The sequence below is a fragment of the Haliotis rubra genome, unplaced genomic scaffold (assembly GCF_003918875.1).
Source record: "Haliotis rubra isolate DU_JTF1 unplaced genomic scaffold, ASM391887v1 Scf77, whole genome shotgun sequence".
Taxonomy (NCBI): Eukaryota; Metazoa; Mollusca; class Gastropoda; order Lepetellida; family Haliotidae; genus Haliotis; species Haliotis rubra.
In genome coordinates, this window is record NW_025767490.1 from 1,283,867 (window position 1) to 1,305,135 (window position 21,269).

Below are 21,269 nucleotides of genomic sequence, written 5' to 3' on the forward strand. Positions count from 1 at the left end.
ATGTATTTCCGGTTTGTTAATGTCGTTACAATCTGCATAGGAAAAACAGGATCTGTATTAATTTAATGTATACACGAAATATAGAGTCGTCAAAAATTAGTATGTAGCCAGTTGTATCCCAATATATTTATCACAATTGTTTGTGGAAGTCGCGCTGCCACAAAGTGTTTGTGCATTGCATGAGTTATCAAAGATGAACATTGTTCTCCTCGTTAAATTATCTTTCTTACCTGTTTGTTTTTAACATGAGAGTCCGTGAAGCACATACGGATTCAGTTAGGCACATTAGGCATGTTAGCCACAAGAGAATCTGATTAACCTGATTTATATAGATATGTCTGTGTGACCCTTCCCAACCCCACCCTTGGTTAACCCTTCCACCAAGGTTTCAGTCGTTTTCGATGAAACTATGTACATGTACATGCATGGGTGTGGTGTGGACAAACCTGCAAACAATAAATAATAATGATAATAATAATGAGTCCCTTTATATGGCACCAACTCCATACACTTGGTGTATGCTCATAGCGCTACATATATACTACAATATCAATTTTAACTCTGTCAATGGGGCAATGGGACACAAACAAGTGGCAGTATTATCCAAAGATAACCAGAGGATCGCCCATCTCTCTCTCTCTCTCTCTCTCTCTCTCTCTCTCTCTCTCTCTCTCTCTCTCTCTCTCTCTCTCTCTCTCTCTCTCTCTCTCTCTCTCTCTCTCTCTCTCTCTCTCTCTCTCTCTCTCTCTCTCTCTCTGCGTGTGTCTCTGCTCTCTGCGTGTGTGTTGGTGTGTCCGTATTTATCATTTATCATAATCCCTTAACATAAGAAACAACTTAACACATTAAAATTGGACCCATAAGGAAACCCATTGGCGGAGCCACACAAGTGATATACCAGCCACATTATTCAGGTATTTGAAACGTTTCGCTTTTCCCTCGGAGAAATATAAATTGAGTGTAGAGTTTGTGTACAAACAGGAGTATGTAAAATCGTGGAATTTTATGTGGTAATAAAGATGCAGTGAAAAGGAAAAACGACCAATCGGCACGGATACCTCCCCACCCCCCCAAAAAGGTGTCCAACTGGTGGTCGGTTGCCATTTAGTGTTTGAGTAAATGAAATTTAACCAATTCAGATTAGGTCCGGTGTCGATTCCCCACATGGGTTCAATTTGCTAAAAGCGACGTAAAACTAAACTCGCTCACTCACTCATTTCTGCTGATACCGGCATTGCTTCGGGAAGCGGACAGTGGACTATCCTAGTGGTTAAAGCGTTCATGGGTACAATGTGTGAATCCTATTTCTGGTGTCCGACTTTACTGGAGCATAGCTATAAGGCTTAAGCGGTGAAAAACCTAACTCACTCACTTACCCTTCGGTTTGCAGCGGACGCCATGTTATGTAACTGGGGCTGGAACTATTTGCGGCTGGACTGTTATTCTCCGTTTATCAATTTCCTTGTTAGTCTAGGGTCACCTTATATTACTGATACTCTGAAAATGCAACTCGTTTGGTGCACGGGCATGGATTTATTGCGATTTTACGTGCGCATCAGACAGTCTCAAGTTTGAAATATCAAGGTCACGGTGTTGTTCGTTCATTTGTTGTTTAAGGCCACACAAGTAATATTCCAGCTACATGCCGATAGTCTGTTAATTAATAGCCCGAAAAACACAATTAATCCGGTGATTGATACTGATTAATGCAAATGGTATACGGTGAAAGGCGAGCCTGACCACCTGATCCCGTCAGCCGCCTCTTACGACAAACATGCAGGGGTTGCTGAAGATCAGTTCTGATCCAGATCTTCACGGTTACGAGAACAGAACGAGTGAGTGAGGTGGATTTAGCGCCATACTGAACAGCATTCCAGTTAAAGCAGGGCGTGTCAGCTGAGAGGAAACCTTAAAGGTTTCAGTCGTTTTTCGATGAAATTAAGCACGTGCATGGGTGTGGTGTGGACAAACCTGGAAATAATAAATAATAATAATAATAATGAGTGTATTTATATGGCACCAACTCCATACACTTTGTGTATGCTCATAGCGCTACATATATACTACAATATCAATTTTAACTCTGTCAATGGGGCAATGGGACACAAACAAGTGGCAGTATTATCCAAAGATAACCAGAGGATCGCCCATGTCTCTCTCTCTCTCTCTCTCTCTCTCTCTCTCTCTCTCTCTCTCTCTCTCTCTCTCTCTCTCTCTCTCTCTCTCTCTCTCTCTCTCTCTCTCTCTCTCTCTCTCTCACACACACACGTCGCTATGTTGGTCAAAATATTCTTGAATGCTGTGTTCAACCGATTTTCCGTCCCCTCGAGTCAACAGGTTACCTTTGAAGCTCACGCTGTGCGAGATGGTCTTGAACAATCTACAGCTATGCTCGCTAAGATACATTGATAGTTCCATCGAAAGAGGCGCTAGACTGTTTGTAAACAAGAAATTCATTTTAGAAGGCAACGTTGGAGCCACCTGAGTAAATTAAGACATCTAGTGAGAAGGACGTGAGAGTATTTGGGAGTGAAGCTGATGTCAAGAGCATTTTTACGATGACCATATCTCAGTCTATTAGAGATTGGTACACGCATCGCAACATGTCTAACCATGTCTGGAAATGAAGTACTAGTGACGGACGGAGTGGAGGACCACTTGCTGGTGGAACAGCCAGGTAACCAACAAGCGTGTACAGTGAAATTTCAATTTCACACGTACAACTCGCACACCTGGCTGTTCTACCAGCAAGTGGTCCTCCCTCGTAAGAAACAGCGAAAAGTGACAACCAAAAACGATCGTTTGTTAAACAACTTTTTTATTCGGGTGTCCAAAATTATGAGACAAATCATCAGAGTTGGTCTGTCGATTTCATGCGACTGTGCAAAGTTTGATTTTGTTGCATGTATTAGATTCTGTGTTAGTGAGCAATTCATCGGTCTCAAATGAAGTCAAACGGACTGTATGTAGCTTGACAAGTACTTCCCATCAATATAATCTGAAAAAGCATTTTTCTGATTTATTGAAATGTGATCTGTGTATACATTATTTTACATGTCTCGTTTAAAATAAAATTATGTGTTGTTTAACTTATCTTAATGTCGTTGTGGACCGTGGGATGGTTATGGTTGTGAGCCCCCTTCGTCAGGATGTCATCACAGTGGAAACAGTGGCACTGCAGCCTTTGGTAGTGCATTTCCAAGAAAACCCAGTCCCCATTCTTTCTTTTACCAATTCTATACATAAAGTCAGCTACACATAAATACCTGCCACCTCGTGCTGTTGGGAGAAACTTACAATCTATCTGAGTTCTTTAATATGACACTGAGTGAACATGATGAAGTGAATACACTTCATGTAATCTTTAAGTTGATTGGAGTGAACACTGTTCGTTGCCTGTCAGGGCCTGTAATGAAGTGAATACACTTCATGTAATCTTTGAGTTGATTGGAATGAACACTGTTCGTTGCCTGTCAGGGCCTGTAATGAAGTGAATACACTTCATGTAATCTTTGAGTTGATTGGAATGAACACTGTTCGTTGCCTGTCAGGGCCTGTAATGAAGTGAATACACTTCATGTAATCTTTGAGTTGATTGGAATGAACACTGTTCGTTGCCTGTCAGGGCCTGTAATGAAGTGAATACACTTCATGTAATGAAGTGAATACACTTCATGTAATCTTTGAGTTGATTGGATTGAACACACTGTTCGTTGCCTGTCAGGGCCTGTAATGAAGTGAATACATTTCATGTAATCTTTGAGTTGATTGGAATGAACACTGTTCGTTGCCTGTCAGGGCCTGTAATGAAGTGAATACACTTCATGTAATCTTTGAGTTGATTGGAATGAACACTGTTCTTTGAGTTGATTGGAATGAACACTGTTCGTTGCCTGTCAGGAATAGCCTGTAATGAAGTGAATACACTTCATGTAATCTTTGAGTTGATTGGAATGAACACTGTTCGTTGCGTTCTGTCAGGCCTGTAATGAAGTGAATACACTTCATGTAATCTTTGAGTTGATTGGAATGAACACTGTTCGTTGCCTGTCAGGGCCTGTAATGAAGTGAATACATTTCATGTAATCTTTGATCTTTGAGTTGATGTGAATGAACACTGTTCGTTGCCTGTCAGGGCCTGTAATGAAGTGAATACACTTCATGTAATCTTTGAGTTGATTGGAATGAACACTGTTCGTTGCCTGTCAGGGCCTGTAATGAAGTGAATACATTTCATGTAATCTTTGAGTTGATTGGAGTGAACACTGTTCGCTGCCAGTCAGGGCCTGTAATGAAGTGAATACATTTCATGTAATCTTTGAGTTGATTGGAGTGAACACTGTTCGCTGCCAGTCAGGGCCTGTAGTCACTTTGAGATGACCCACTGACGGCAGCCCCTTGTTAGTCCCTTGTTATAACAACATCAAACATCAAAGACAAACTGGAGGTCACCTTCCTGCGAATGGGAAATTTTGGAGGGTCGACGTCCTGAGAATACCCCTTCCCATCACACATATTTAATCAGGGCCTAAACAATATAACGGGCATAAAAGTCGCAAATAGATACTGAACCTATAACTACAGTAAAATGAGTGAGTGAGTGAGTTTGGTTCTACACCGCTCTTAGTAATATTCCAGTAATGTCAAGGCGGGGGGACACCAGAAATGGGCTTCACACATTGTACCCATGTGGGGAATCGAACCTGGGTCTTCGCTTTGACGAGCGAACACTTTAACAACTAGGCTACCCCACCGCCCCAGAAATGGTCGTCACGCATGATATTCAAACTCACGATGTCATGACGAGCGAACGCTTCAACCTGTAGGCTATCACATCGTTCCAGTACACGTGAACTGAAACGCTTCTTTCTACGACGTCTTTATCCTACACTCTTGCTGAAAGGAAAAAAAACTTCGACTTGATTTACACCCTACAGCAAAGACTAATAGCCATACGACTTACACATGACTCCTGGTATAGACTGGCTCAGCCGAGTCTGCATCGTATTGATGTCAGTTAAAATCCGGGGGCGGGTGTTCCCTTTAATTGCACATATAATCTGACATATTAAATATATTCTTTAAATTAAACTTTATAAACTTGGAAACATCCCAAGGCATATAAACAAGATATTCCTATTACTCGTCTTACATAGCGTGTCAGCTATAAAGATGGAAAGGAGAGGAGACGGTGTAAGGGATACATGACACTGCCAGAGGAGGTAATTAAAATCTGGTGTTTAATATATTAAGTTCAACTGCTTTAAATATGTAGAGGATATTTCATGTGTCTGAGGAAATGATATATCTCTCATCGAGTGGCACCGTGAAAGTAGATGCATTTCTGTTTAATTTAAACGGGTGTTTATGACATGTATTTGCTCTACACATTCTTAAAATTCCTTCTATATTGTTAAAAAAAAATTATTTTTTAATTAGTTTTATTTAAATCCAGACAGGCATGACGTGCCAGAACGTTTATCGCAAAAACGAAGAGGCAGTAGCTATCATACACAGAATGGCCTCGTCCCGACTGCGTATGTTTACTGTTGGAAGGCATTGTTTATCAATAAAGTGGACACGATATGTTTATGTTTTGGGCTCTTTTTCTACAGGTGGTTATGGAGGATAGCCAAAGTGCTCAGGTCACATGTCAGCTGAAGTTAAGCAACGTTGGGCGCGGAGAGTCCTTGTATGGGTGACCGCTTTCGGCAGCTAGGCTTCTGAGATTTTTTAAGACTTCAGTCCTGCCCCACAATGAAGCACATGTGATACATGTGGTCTCACCTTTGGCAAGTGAGTTTTTTTCAAAACTGTTCACCCAGTAGAAAATGGGTACCCGGTGGGATAAGTCATGTGACTATAACCTTCTAGCGCCTCACAGGCAGCTTGGGTTATCCGGGGTAATCATGAACTGTCTGTTTGTATGCGCTTCGAGCATGCACTTGGTGTATGGAATTTAGGGCTATAGAAGTACCCATTCCATCTGAGTCATCGTCGTGAAGAGCGAACGCTCCACCCCAAAATATTTGTAGATTCAATTTTTTTGAAAATCTTCCTCTAAGTGAAACGCTTAGCCATTATTTTGTATGTGTCGAGGTATGTAACTTCAGTTGCAACACCCGTTGGAATGTTCCATAGACCTGTGTCATTATAGCATAAAAGTTTTGTTGGATTTGTTGTTTTACGCCGCACTCAGCAATATCCCAGCTATATGGCGGCGGTCTGTAAATAATTGAGTCTGGACCAGACAGTCCAGTGATCAACACCATGAGCATCGATCTACGCAGTTGGGATACGATGACATGTGTCAACCAAGTCAGCGAGCCTGACCACCCGATCCCGTTAGTCGCCTCTTACGACAAGCATGGGTTACTGAAGACCAATTCTAACCGGATCTTCATGGGTCTTACAAAATGAAAATACCTAGCTGACTAAAAGTCTCATGAGTGTCTGTAATTATGATATAATCAAAACGTTCTGTTACGTTAGAATGGTAATGTATGTATGTTCACAAAAACCTAAGCATAATTCTGAATTAGATATACGTTCCCAAGTGCTGACGTTTAGAAAACGTCCATTCCTTTAAGGAACTGGTCTGTACTATTTTTCTCTGTTTACTTTAATGAAATTTAGAAAATATTATCTTTCTGTTGTCATTAAATTTGAAATCAGACGCTAAAGCTTCTCTTTTGTATATATTGATCCAATAAAAGTCTGTTATTAATATGAACATGTGTAAAACCGAATAATTGCATTAGCAGTAAGAGATTTATTATCTGAAGTATCATGGTAGCACAGGATGAAAGATTAAAACGAGGAATATAAATATCACATTTCGTTTAAGTTGGATATCATTTTCTTCTTGCTTACAAACAAACTTTGAGACATCACATAGGTTTGATATACACTCTTCAGAAAAGTAACGCATAAGCCATTTATAGAAGAATTTATTGCGTTAGTTTAAGAGCAATGATTTCATGACATTTCAATGGTAAAAGGTTAAAAATTCACACGTCTTTAGATAAAGAGTTCGCCAACAGTACAGCAACCTTTATTGATGTGTTTCTGTTTACTTGAGTCCACAAGATGGCGTCAAAGTCAGTACTTGGTATGGCCACCATTGGCAGCAAATACTGCTCGGCACGGTCTCGGCACACACTGGATATGTCGACGAAGTCTCTTGTGCGGAATTCTTCCCCACTCTTCCTGCAATGCGATGGCCATATGTGGAAGTGTCTGAGGCGTGTTTTGACGTTGACGTACACGTCGATCGAGTTCATCCTATATGTTTTTTATTGGGTTTAGATCTGGTGAACGGGAAGGCTATGGTAAGACATTGACGTTAGAATTGGCAAGGTGGCAGACCGTGACGCGTGCTGTATGTGAAGTAGCGTTGTCATGCTGGAACAACTCCCTCTGTCGGTCCGTAATAGGAAGTATGTTACGTGCAAGGACTTTGTTGATGTACCGATTTGCAGTCAAATTCCCCTGAACCACACCACCACTAAATCAGATCTTTGTGTGCTGGATATTGCACCCCACACCATGACACACTCTCCACCGAATCTGTCGACCTGTCGAATGCAATAAGGGGCAAAACGTTCATTTCTCCGACGGTAAACACGCTGCCTTCCATCTCGCCGTTGAAGAAGACATCGTGATTCATCACTGAACCAGACTCGCCTCCAGTTTCTAAGATTCCAGTTCCGGACTCTACGACACCACCGTAAGCGATTGCGCCGATGGAAGTCTCTCAAAACAGGGGCGAAAACTTGTTCGAATCCCCACTTCACACAATCGATTCCTAACAATTTGGTCTGAAATTCTTCTCAAACAGGGATGCGTAGTGCAGTCTCCATGGTTGTGACAAGACGATGACGCAAGTGAGCAACCCGGATGTAGCGGTCCTGGACTTGGGTGGTAACTCTTGGGCGGCCGCTTCTCGGGCGATCTTGGGGTGAATTGGTCTTGGAAAGAAATAGTATATTTGTATTGTCTTTGACACAGCTACATGAGTCCTATACTCTCAAAATCACCCATGCTTCTCTTTTTTCTTGTTTTTTTTTTAAGTGTGTATTAATGTCGATTTCGCTGACTTAGTTGACACATGTCATCGTATACCAATACTAACTGCGTGGATCGATGCTCATGATGTTGATCACTGGGTTCTCTGGTCCAGACTTGATTATTTACAGACCGCCGTCATATAGCTGTAATATTGATGAGTGCTACAAACAAAGGTCGGTACATGTTCATGATGACCGACCTACGCGTCTTGGTCACCCTTCAATAATGATGCTGTTTGTTGTGGGTACTTGACCTACTCATCTAAATGTACAAAGATTGATTGAAATAAACAGTAATAACTCATTTCATTATTCGAACCAGCATGGCAGCACGGCAAGTATGAATAGCTCCTACATATCTCCTAAAGCCTTTGAAATGGGAGTAGCCTTGAGTCACGAATATATTGCAGTTTGGATGCGGGTCTTATTACACACTATTTACCGATTGTAGTATCAATATGTTATCATCGGCTCCTGTAACCTGTAATACAATATTCATTTTGATAAACATTATATTTTGAAGAACTGGATGGTTTTAGCTGATGTTCGGGAACAAGTATGTACTTATCATGACTGAGCTGACAATCAGGAGACGTAATTTCAGTAACGTCGATGTCGCGTTTAGCAAAATTCCAGCAATATCACATTGGGGGACACAAGAAATGGTTTCACATATTGTATCCATATGGGGAATCGAACCCGGGTCTTTAGTGTGACGAGCGAACGCTTAAACCATTAGGTTACCCCAGACCTAATTTCAAATGTTTGCCCCGAGCAACATTCATATTGCCGCATCATGGCGTATCCATGTCTTACCAGGCACGTGGCATGAATACTGTGGTTGAGCTCGACGTAATAAAGATATATGACTTTCGCTATCAGTATCAGTGTATACTGTTTCTGGTTGACAAACGTGGTTTAATGAAAGAGACTTGGCGTGTTTCAAAAAAATATAATTCTGTGAACAAAACTATGTTGGGAGTAATGCTCATAGTACTTTGAGGAACTTTATGAAGCTACAAAAGGTGACAGAAATAACGGTGGGTTTTATTGAAAAGCCCCATGAGGGGTGGTTACAACTCGCATGCATTCTCATATCATATACTTATTGGGAAATATATAGTTATTATCATTAAAATCGATAGAAACCTTTCCGTATCCGTAAGACCCCAAAAAGCAGATATATTGTGGTGGTGTATACAAACGTGAGCCTTATCCTGTCCCACCTATGTCACCCGTCCCAAGCACATGGAAAGGCTAGTTAATTGTTCACCTAAAAAGGGACGGTGGGGTAGTCTAGAAGTTAAAACGTTCGCTCGTCACGCCAAAGACCTGGGTTCGATTCCCCACATGGGTACAATGTGTGAAGCCTGTTTCTGGTGTCCCCCGCCGTGATATTGTTGGAATATTGCTTAAAGCGGCATAAACCATACTCACTCACTCACCTTAAAAACACGGACTCCTTTGGTACAACCCAAATAGGGAACTTTGCCGGAAATAATTTATGTCACTGATACTTCAAATTTTTTAATGTTCTCCATGTCTATTATGAAAGGTCGTACATTCTTAGAGAGACATTGAATGTTGTAAACTTCATAGAACAACTTCTGAGCGAGAGTTGAATGATGCTCATGAAATCGTGATAAATAGAGTCGACCTCAAAGGTTGTAACATGTACACACCAGAGGCTTGAATATTGCTCGACGTAAAGGAAAGGTTGACAAGTTGAAGTCATCCTTCTTAATATCATATTGTTTTGTCACTCTGAATCTTTATGCATCGATCTAAATATGAGTAGTGAGTTTAGTTTTACGCCGCTTTAAGCAATATTCCAGCAATATCACGGCGGGGGACACCAGAAATGGGCTTCATACATTGCTTTAACCACGAGGCTACCCCACCGCTCCTCTAAATATAAAACAGTTGAGGCAGTCTCACTGGTCTCTTAAATTTCATGTGGGTAAAGCAGTGGAAGGGAATTGACTATTTGATGGTTATTTAACGATATTAGATTATCGATACATCTGTACCATAAGTTACACATCTTGACCAAATTACCTTGTTTTCGTTTTGTCAACCAAACAGAGATTCGTAAGAAGGGGAGTACAACTGGTGCTCATGGGGAAACATACTTCTGGACAAAATGTTCTATCCCCAGATCTTACGCAAATGTTACAGATGGAAATACTAGCATTTCACTTATTGTTTGCTCAGAATAAACTTCAGATGACATTTGCTTTCAGACAGTCTGAAGATAGAACTAACTATATCTGTGTTCACCACGTCTATTAATTAATGCCTCATAGATCGAAGAAAAGATGTTCTCTTAAGTATGTCATGTGGGATATGTACGAGTGAGTGAGTGAGTTTAGCTTTACGCCGCTTTTAGCAATATTCCAGCAATATCACGGCGGGGGACACCAGAAATGGGTTTACACATTGTACCCATGTGGGGATTCGAACCCGGGCCTTCGGCGTGACGAGCGAACGCTTAACCACTAGGCTACCCCACCGCCCCTGGATATGTACGAACTGAATTCGGTCCGTTTCTTACATTGTACAAATTCCAGCCATTCCCCATTTATTTTTAATTTTACTTGTTTCAAATAAGTTCTGTGAATACAAAGAAAGAACGTACTTGATCATGGTAAGGATTATGGTTCATCTTTAGAAAAGGGATGTGCTCTTACATTTAAGGGACCAAGAAATATACCTCTCGTTGTGCAATTTCTTTTTATGAAGCTTTGGGATCTATTACAAAAGAGGAGAGGGTGTCTTCCTGTTTTAGAGTCAAGGTGAGGTGAAATTGGGTTTTACGTCGTGCTTGTGAATATTTCACTTATATGACGACGTGCATGCGTGTGTATGTGTATGTGCGGCTGCTTGTACTAGCCCAGACTGAAGCTGGTTTTATAGTGCTAGCCCACTGAGATACCATGCCGCAGTGAAGCATGAATACCCCACTCAGACACATTATACTGACTCCGAGCCGACCAGTCCTTGTTGTACCCATTAATGCCGAGCGCCAGACAGGGACCAACAAATACCATATTTTAACGTCTTTTGGTCTGGCGCGGTCGGGGATCGAACCCGCGACCTTCCGCTCTCCGGGCGGACGCTCTAACCACTACACCACGGAGGCGGTCTTTTAGAGTCAAGCCAAAGGAAAGCACTGGTGAATGATTGTGGTTGATTGCTTCCTCAGTTAACACACTAGCATTATATCTGGGATTTTAACAATAAGATGTATCTTACAGTACCAGTGGTATATGTAACAGTAGTGTTCTTTCAGACATTTAATGGTCACTATGGACTCAAAGGTTAGATTTCTCGACATTGGTTCACAAGCTTTCCAACCATTGATTAAGCCAATATTTACAGGTCACAATGACAAAGGTGGTATATTGCTGGTGTTTAACAAACTGGGTGCCGTTGTACAAAGCGATCTTAGCGCTAAGGTGACCGTAACTCCCATACTTTAACATAGACTTAAGGTAGCCTTAGCGCTAAGGTTGTTTTGTACAACAGCACCCTGGTAAATAAAAACAATATAATGCCACGAATCTTCTTCCCCTGAAGTCGTTCACCAAATCCCCTCAGCATCCTCCATATTGTCTTGTCCAGAATATCATGCAACATCCTTCACATCTGCATCTCACAATATCTACAATATGCACAAAAATACATGCAACATCCTTCACATATGCATCTCACAATATCTACAATATGCACACCATGCAACATCAACTTCACATGTGCATCTCACAATATCTATCTACAATATGCACATCCATGCAACATCCTTCACATGCATCTGCATCTCACAATATCTACAATATGCACACATCCTTCATGTGCAACATCACACCATGCATGTGCATCTATAACATCCTTCACATGCATCTCACAATATCTACAATATGCACACCATGCAACATCCTTCACAATGTGCATCTCTTATCTACAATATGCACACCATGCAACATCCTTCACATCTGCATCTCACAATATCTACAATATGCACACCATGCAACATCCTTCACATCTGCATCTCACAATATCTACAATATGCACACCATGCAACATCCTTCATCATCTCACAATATCTTCACAATATGCACACATGCAACATCCTTCACATCTGCATCTCAAAATATCTACAATATGCACACCATGCAACATCCTTCACATGTGCATCTCACAATATCTACAATATGCACACCATGCAACATCCTTCACATCTGCATCTCACAATATCTACAATATGCACACCATGCAACATCCTTCACATCTGCATCTCACAATATCACATTCATTATGCACACTGCAATGCAACATCCTTCAATATCTGCATCCTTCGCATGTGCATCTCACAATATCTACAATATGCACACCATGCAACATCCTTCACATCTGCATCTCACAATATCTACAATATGCACACCATGCAACATCCTTCACATCTGCATCTCACAATATCTACACTATGCACACCATGCAACATCCTTCGCATGTGCATCTCAACAATATCTACAATATGCACACCATGCAACATCCTTCGCATCTGCATCTCACAATATCTACAATATGCACACCATGCAACATCCTTCACATCTGCATCTCACAATATCTACAATATGCACACCATGCAACATCCTTCACATCTCACAATATCTTCACTATGTATCTCAAAAATATCTTTCACACTATGTGCATCTCACAATATCTACAATATGCACACCATGCAACATCCTTCACATCTGCATCTCACAATATCTACAATATGCACATATGCAACATCCTTCACATCTGCATCTCACAATATCTACACTCTGCACACACCATGCAACATCCTTCACATATGCATCTCACTAATATCTACACACACCATGCAACATCCTTCACATCTGCATCTCACAATATCTACAATATGCACACCATGCAACATCCTTCACATCTGCATCTCACAATATCTACAATATGCACACCATGCAACATCCTTCACATCTGCATCTCACAATATCTACAATATGCACACCATGCAACATCCTTCACATCTGCATCTCACAATATCTACAATATGCACACCATGCAACATCCTTCACATCTGCATCTCACAATATCTACAATATGCACACCATGCAACATCCTTCACATCTGCATCTCACAATATCTACAATATGCACACCATGCAACATCCTTCACATCTGCATCTCACAATATCTACAATATGCACACCATGCAACATCCTTCACATCTGCATCTCAACAATATCTACAATATGCACACCATGCAACATCCTTCACATCTGCATCTCACAATATCTACAATATGCACACCATGCAACATCCTTCACATCTGCATCTCACAATATCTACAATATGCACACCATGCAACATCCTTCACATCTGCATCTCACAATATCTACAATATGCACACCATGCAACATCCTTCACATATGCATCATCTCACATGTCTGCATCACAATATCTACAATATCTACACATGCACATGCAACATCCTTCACATATGCATCTCACAATATCTACAATATGCACATACATGCAACATCCTTCACATGTGCATCTCACAATATCTACAATATGCACACCATCATGCAACATCCTTCACATGTGCATCTCACAATATCTACAATATGCACACCATGCAACATCCTTCACATGCATCTCACAATATCAATACAATATCAATATGCACATCATGCAACATCCTTCACATGTGCATCTCACAATATCTACAATATGCACACATGCAACATCCTGCAACATCCTTCGACATCACAATATCTCATAATATGCACATGCATCTCACAATATCTACAATATGCACACCATGCAACATCCTTCACATCTGCATCTCACAATATCTACAATATGCACACCATGCAACATCCTTCACATGTGCAAACCCATTTCTGAGTCCCTCCGTGATAATGTCCTGGGATATTGCTAAAAGCGGCGTAAAACCACACTAAAGCCGCTTTTACGATTCACACATGGGTACTTACAGGAGTATATTTGCTTCCGTGATAATGTTGGGATATTGCTTATGCGTAAGTAAATTGACCATGTAAACGTCAGAAAATATTTGCTAATTTACTCATATAAGTGTTTATACTCCTGGAGTAAATTTACACCTGCTCCCTGCAGTAAAGTAAAAGTATATTTACTCCTGGAGTATTTTACTTCAGGAGCAAATTGACCTTGTAAATGACACTTCTTCAAATGTACTATTATTCCATTATGATTATGTTTTATCAATGTTTCATCAAAAGACATTTAAGTTTTCTTGGAACTGATATGTTTTCATAATACGTCTTTGTTGCTTTTTTCAATTTCTTTCTGTACGACCATGTTACATGACATGGATGTTACTTCATTTATGCTAGGGTTACACTATGTTCCCGGCGGTCACGGCAGCCCCGTTTGCCCGAAACGTAGTGTGCCGTGGTATTTTGGCCCTCTTTTCCCTCCAGAGTCAAGTTTTCTTCGGTCCTGCTAAGTTTTCTCACAGTCTATCACGGTATCCGTGATGGGCCGTTGGGATAAACGGGCTGCTGAGTCCCGGAAGCTCAAAGTCCCGGAAGCACACTACGCCTCGGCCCGCAGTCCACTACGGATGCCATTGCGTTACCTTCCGGCCTGTCGGGTTCTGATGGGTTCTCTCACGTTTCTCACGTTTTAATCAAGGTTTTGACATGTTTTGCTCGTTATGTCATGCCTTTCTTCGGATGAACGTCAGCTTTGTAGCACGGATGTGCCCACGGTATAAAAATAAGGACACCCAAGCAATAGGAGTCATTGTATCCCCAGAGACAAGAGCTTCATGAACCCCCAAGATGAAGAAGATTTTGTGTTTGTAAGTGTGCTGGGGGCATACATCGAGTCAACAAGAAGGCCAGCATCACCTGCCGAGAGGGAACCTAGCTTGCCGTGAGAACCGGGACAAAATGGGCAACAAGGGTGATACAACCGTGACAAAACGCCAAACAAACGTGGCCGAACGTGACAAAACACATGCCTCCCGTCCCACTACGGACCATCTACAAGTATTGTTACGGCCTATTACGTGCTGTCACGTTTTGTTGCGTTCCCTCCATTTAACTACAGCCTACTAGGTTTCTAATTAACAGCCTTCTAGGTTTCTCATTAACAGCCTACTAGGTTTCTCATTAACAGCCTTCTAGGTTTCTCATTAACAGCCTTCTAGGTTTCCCATTAACAGCCTTCTAGGTTTCTCATTAGTACCGTGACTGCCGTGGCAAATTTTTGAACAGTTAAAAAATCTGGCACGGCATCCACGGCAATCATTGACTCTCAGTCTCCATACGTTGTCTCACGTCCATCCCGTTTTGTCCCCATTTCACGACGTTTCGGCGAAACAGGGCTGCCGTGGCCGCCGGGAACATGGTGCAACCCTCGCATTAAGTCAGTTTGACAACAGTATCATTTTCAGGAGTTCATTTAAAGATTTTACATTTTATCTCAATTGTTCAAATTGTCTTTTCCTTTCCTGTAAATAGAGCGATTAGTAATTTCTTCTACATGTAGTACGTAACAGCCCTGTGGATTGTACAGTCTGCCTGTTTGAAAACAATTCGACCTGTGCCGTAAGATCTTATGATTCATATCTATCACGTTTCATGCATAAAATGTCGCATATCAGTACGTAATCGTTATGCCATATCCGTGCTTTAAGGTGCTACGTACATTACTATTGCCTGTCATTGGACACTATTGCACCTTACGATACTTTTTCAACTCAATGAGGACCATACAGCCTCGCTGCGTGTTAGGTGATTAGAGAACTAATGGCTCACATTGTCAGTTTCATTGGTATCCATTTTACAGCTAGGTGGACTGGGACATTGTGGACGGAGGTACCTTGTTCATGGATACCACTCAGATGTTCCAGCCCGGGTGTCAAACACGGGTCTTTGATGTGCAAGACAGATGCCGTATCCACTACACCATTGCGTTGGAGATGTTACTAGGATAATGACAGCCATAAAATAACAAGTACCACTGTAAAGATACAATGATAAAGGTGCCTTTACATGGTACGATCTGTAGTAAAGAACCTGTAGCATGCGATCAGTCGTGACAAATAGGGTATGTGCTAATTTTCGCGACACTTCGTAAGCCATTTTCAAATCGTTACGACAAGGGAGTTTACACGTTTCGATATTGAACTGATTCAGGTCGCTGCTGTAAGTCCTTACTAATGAGGGTCCCAGTTCAGCAAACGTTTATTTAGTCAGTCGAAAATTTTCTACCTACTAGTCATCATCAAAGGTGCCTTGCGCAATGTCTATTCACCAGGTTCTTAAACGGGTCTTATTCCAATCATTCTTGTCCTTTGTTAGACTTAGGACAAGTCCTGTAGTTAATGAATACTGCAGATCTCCTGTGCGTTTAAAAATCAACAGCCTACTCATTTTTTGTCTGAAGATTAAATGACCAAACTTCGTCAAAAACCAGATGTCTGGGTGGTATGCAAATCGGATATACTCCTATTGGTTAAATATCCATGTGAACAGGAAGTAAAAAATACTTTTACTCTTGTAAGTTAATTTCCTCCATAAGTAAATATACTTTCAGGAGTAAATGTGTGCATGTAAAAGAGGCTTTACTCACTCACCTATTTGCCCTGTGACTGAGATCCGTGTTGATTCCCCTAAAGCTTGATCTTCAGTACCCAAGGACCTATCTAGCACCGTGGTTGTGTCTAATTACATGTGGAATAAACTATGCCTCACTGGCTGTAACTCTATATAGAATAATTAAACAAACTGATGGGATAAAATAACGACGATAAAACAACAAAACTCTTCCCTTAGGGTCGTCAATGTCGAAGTTCTAGTATACATTTTCAAACGGCGATCATTTTATCTAGCTGAGTGAACATCATGTTTTCGACGAATATAGCTTCCAGACATGTGGATATGTTTCCACTGAACATGTTTTCAGCGTTTGGAAAGTTCAGTTGACTGAACTGGTGAACGTTTTCAGAAGGGATATCTTTACAAGTATCAGAAATCTCTTTATGTGGGCGACATCTACCTGTACAAAAAACACCCAGCAAAATTGATATCTTCATGCTTCAATTTCATATCTCACATTTCAACAGTACATTGTTAATTTTTTAACTTTAAAAGTTCACCATTTAGACCCTCATATATTGTCAGCGTGTAAAGAAACGAGTATGTTACAGAAGAAGTCTTTTTAACCAATTGATAAAGACAATGAGGATAAGTAAGGTACAAAATGGGAAATGTAAACTTTTTAAAAAAATGGATGTGACGTCCGCTGTTCATCTTGGTTATGTTTGTTTGTTTGTTTGTTGTTTAACGCCTCACTCATCAGTATCCCAGCTGTATGGCGTCGTTCTGTAAATAATCGAGTCTGGACCAGACAATCCAGAGATCAACAGCATGAGCATCAATCTACGCAATTGAGACGCAATGACATGTGTTTGGGTAATGATTCAAATTAACAAGGGAGGTAATCTTGCGGTTACTGCCTCATTTACATGTAGTAACGTGTCGGAATATACGTTAGGACCATTGTCAAGTACACGGAATCTGTGCAAATAAGCAAACTCATCATGTAGATTTATATTGCATGTCATAGATGGAAAGCCAAAGTGGCAGAGATTTGTAGACGTGCACCAATAACTCGAAATCCATTACGACCGATAATGGTACTGACACATCATAATAAGGGAGAATCTTGGGTTCGAATCCTATTCAATCGCCCAAACTGTCGGACAAACTTTGTCTGGTATAGACCGTTTCGTTTCTTTCTACGTAGATTCACTGAGACAAGTCAATCAATCTATTGAAACTGAAGCCAACACATTTCTAGCGCAACCAACAAAATAATGGATTCGTTTCACCCCGAGGTATCAAGAATGGTCTTTATACATTATATGTTGGAATCGAACCCGTGTCATCGGCGCGAAGGGCTAACGGCGTAACATCTGGACTACCCTGACGTACATATGGTGTATCGAGGGACTCTTAGGTGCAGTGATGATGATTTTAAAAACCTGTATGAGTAAGAAACCTGCATTTCAAGAAGTAATTTGGACAGCACTGCTAATAGCTTCTTTGACGTTCACAGTTGTAATTACAACGACGAATATAGCAGTGTGCTGTGCCCATACATGTAATTTACTTCTCTGAGGACGGAAAGGTCGCAATCTCAGACAAATCAATAAGCATGTTGAATACCATCTGTACGTACACGTGTTCTTAATATGATTAGAACATGCTGTTTGATTTGACATTTATTCAGATGGATAAAATAAATAAATAAAATTGCACAATATACAACTGTTGTAAAATAAATAAATAAATAAATAAATAAATAAATAAATAAATAAATAAATAAATAAATAAATAAATAAATAAATAAATAAATAAATAAATAAATAAATAAATAAATAAATAAATAAATAAATAAATAAATAAATAAATAAATAAATCAGTGAGGGAATATTATTTCAACGCATTAAGTTGTGTTGTGCAAGAGAAACTCGAACAAACTAAACGAGTAATAATGTACTTGAGGCAATAGTGCAAGAAATCCTTAACAAGTTCAGAGAATATAATGTTCCAGTGCATTTACATAAAAGCTAAATATCTTGCTGTGGTACAATGATCGGGATACGGATATATCCCACATGACTGTTAATCCTGCCAGCACAGTCCATCTTAAGGTCTAATGTTCCTGTCTTTCTGTGTTTAATATGTCGAACCCCTTGTTGTCGAGTACCAATTATAGCGACGTTTCTTCCACCATTTACAGATCCCGCCGGGACAGTAACGAAGACCTTATATTAAGAACTAACCTTGAAATCGAAGCTTTAATCATCATGTTATGTGACCATTCTTAACATAACGTCAACAGGTTTCCCAGCGCTTCTGTCGCTTTTCCACATTAATTTGAATGGGTCAATGAAAGCCTACGCCATATGTTATTGAAAATAAACGTTGTCTTTCACTGAGTAAACACCATTGAGTGAGTTAGTTAGTTTTACGCCGCTTTTAGCAATATTCCAGCAATATCACGGCGGGGGACACCAGAAATGGACTTAACACATTGTACCCATGTGGGGAATCGAACCCGGGTTTTCGGCGTGACGGGCGAACGCTTTAACCACTAGGCTTCCCCACCGCCCCGTAAACACCATTGACGTATTGTTTGTTTTCTATCGCCACAGAGTCGTCTCTTACCATAAGTCTACGGAGGACCGGTTCTAGCCTGAATCTAACAAGTACCGAAAGCAACAGTTAACTTTAAAGGCTAACGTTATGGATGACAACTTCTTCTTTATTGTATGTCACAACGTTTCTGGGCTATTCCTTGCCCCCTCGTCAGGTGATATGTAACAAACAAGATAAATCAATGAGTATTGTACTAACTATACAAGAAACCAGTGTTGCATGTATATACAATAAACTGGATAAGAAACAGGAGACGAAAGAGTGAGATGTACAGATAACATGTATTGTTTATACAAGGGAGAAGTTTATACAAGTGAACAGCAGATGTGGATGGAGGCCAGTAATGAGCTAATTGACCTCCCAGGCACTGGGGAGAGACACTCCTTGATCCCTGTTCAGCTGTTCAATACAGAGGAAGGTGTCATCCATAACATTTGCCTTTTACTTCTAATGCCTCTCTTCCCCATATGGGCACAATATGTGAAGCCCATTTCTGGTGTCCCCCACCGTGATATTGCTGTAATATTGCTAAAAGAAGCATAAAACCAAACTCACTTACTCACTCACTAAATGCCCTCAAGAAGCACCCGTCATACACACCTGCAAAGGTTCGTCAGTTGTTCACCTGATACAAAGGCGGGACTGTATGGTACAAGTCAAATAGAAATACATGTACATGCATTGTTGTTGATACGTTCAAATTCGGAAATGTCCCCCTCATGTCTCTCATTGAACGTTTCGGAAACTTTACCGAGGCATTGAATGTCGTTCCCTTGATCAAACAACCTCTGAGCAAGTGTTTGGGACTCTCTAGAAACTTGGTAGAAGACGCATGCTCGATGTTACCACAAAGGCTGTGAAAATGTAACAAATACGTCTTTACTTGAAATGTAAGTTCATTCAATTAATTTGTTTTGATTTTACCAGTCCGACCAGAAATTCTGATATATATTCATAAAGAAAAGGAGTACAAATGGTTTCTAAGGGGATGCCTAAATGTTTCCCCTTAAGCTTTTTCTACTCTAACCCTACTGAAAATGTTAGATTTTCAGTGTGAACATATCGTTTGTGCCACAGCGTGTCAACTGTCTTTTGAAATTAAACTATGTGTGTGTGTGTGTGTGTCACACTAACGGCCATCAGTGATTAAAGCTAAATTAATCATAATATTACAAGTAAACGATGTACGTATATTTTTAGTATTAAAAGGGGAAAACCATACAAAAAATTATGGATTCGTTTTTGACAGGTTGTCCTGATTCTCTGAAGATATATATGAAGCTGCATCGATGGTAAGTTGAATGAAAAGTCCCCAATAAGCAAAAAACGTGCGTCTTTCATGTGGGATAGTGGCGCTAAAAGGTTTAAATATTAAGTTATTCCTTTGAGTTCTTGATAATCCTTTCTCTGAATATAGATAAAGTCCTTCCTTGATTGTCTTGAGGATTATGTTAATCTTTGATACGGTGATTTATTGCTACGCTTGATTCACCCAGCAACATATATACTCTTCAAAAAAAGAAACTTGAAATAGGACAAATTTGAATTTTGGAAAATTGAAATAGGACAATCCATTTGAATCCTTAGCATGTGGGGAGATGGTTGCCGACGACAAAACGTTTGAAAAAAGAAACGTTTAACAAAAACGTAACGTTACACTCACGTCTGTAGTGAATCGCTAAAACGCACCCTACATGAAATGCACGAGCATCATGAAATTGTGTATCACCATGAGCTGAAGTCTATGGCTGTAGGCTTTAAAAAGCCACATCAATGGTACTCCACATGCATTGCTGTAAGCCACTATAGACGACAAGAGAATGAAAAGACTGACAGAAGCTCAACGACACAACGCCATCGGCCGTTTACAAGGACGGACATCGCAGCATGATGTGTGGCAAGGCACTTCAGCGTGTCCAGACAGACCATCTCAAACCTATGGACCCGAT

The 21,269-nt window shown here is 40.5% G+C and overlaps 1 long non-coding RNA gene across 1 annotated transcript; it reads right to left on the reverse strand.

Moving 5' to 3' along the window:
* Window positions 1–4,413: 4,413 nt before the first annotated feature.
* LOC124260568 lies at window positions 4,414–15,695 on the reverse strand. Its single transcript, XR_006894125.1, has 3 exons — window positions 15,685–15,695; window positions 15,130–15,132; window positions 4,414–4,500 (listed from the first exon to the last, which is right to left on the reverse strand). It is a non-coding gene; the product is annotated as an uncharacterized LOC124260568 (long non-coding RNA).
* Between the last annotated feature and the right edge of the window lie 5,574 nt (window positions 15,696–21,269).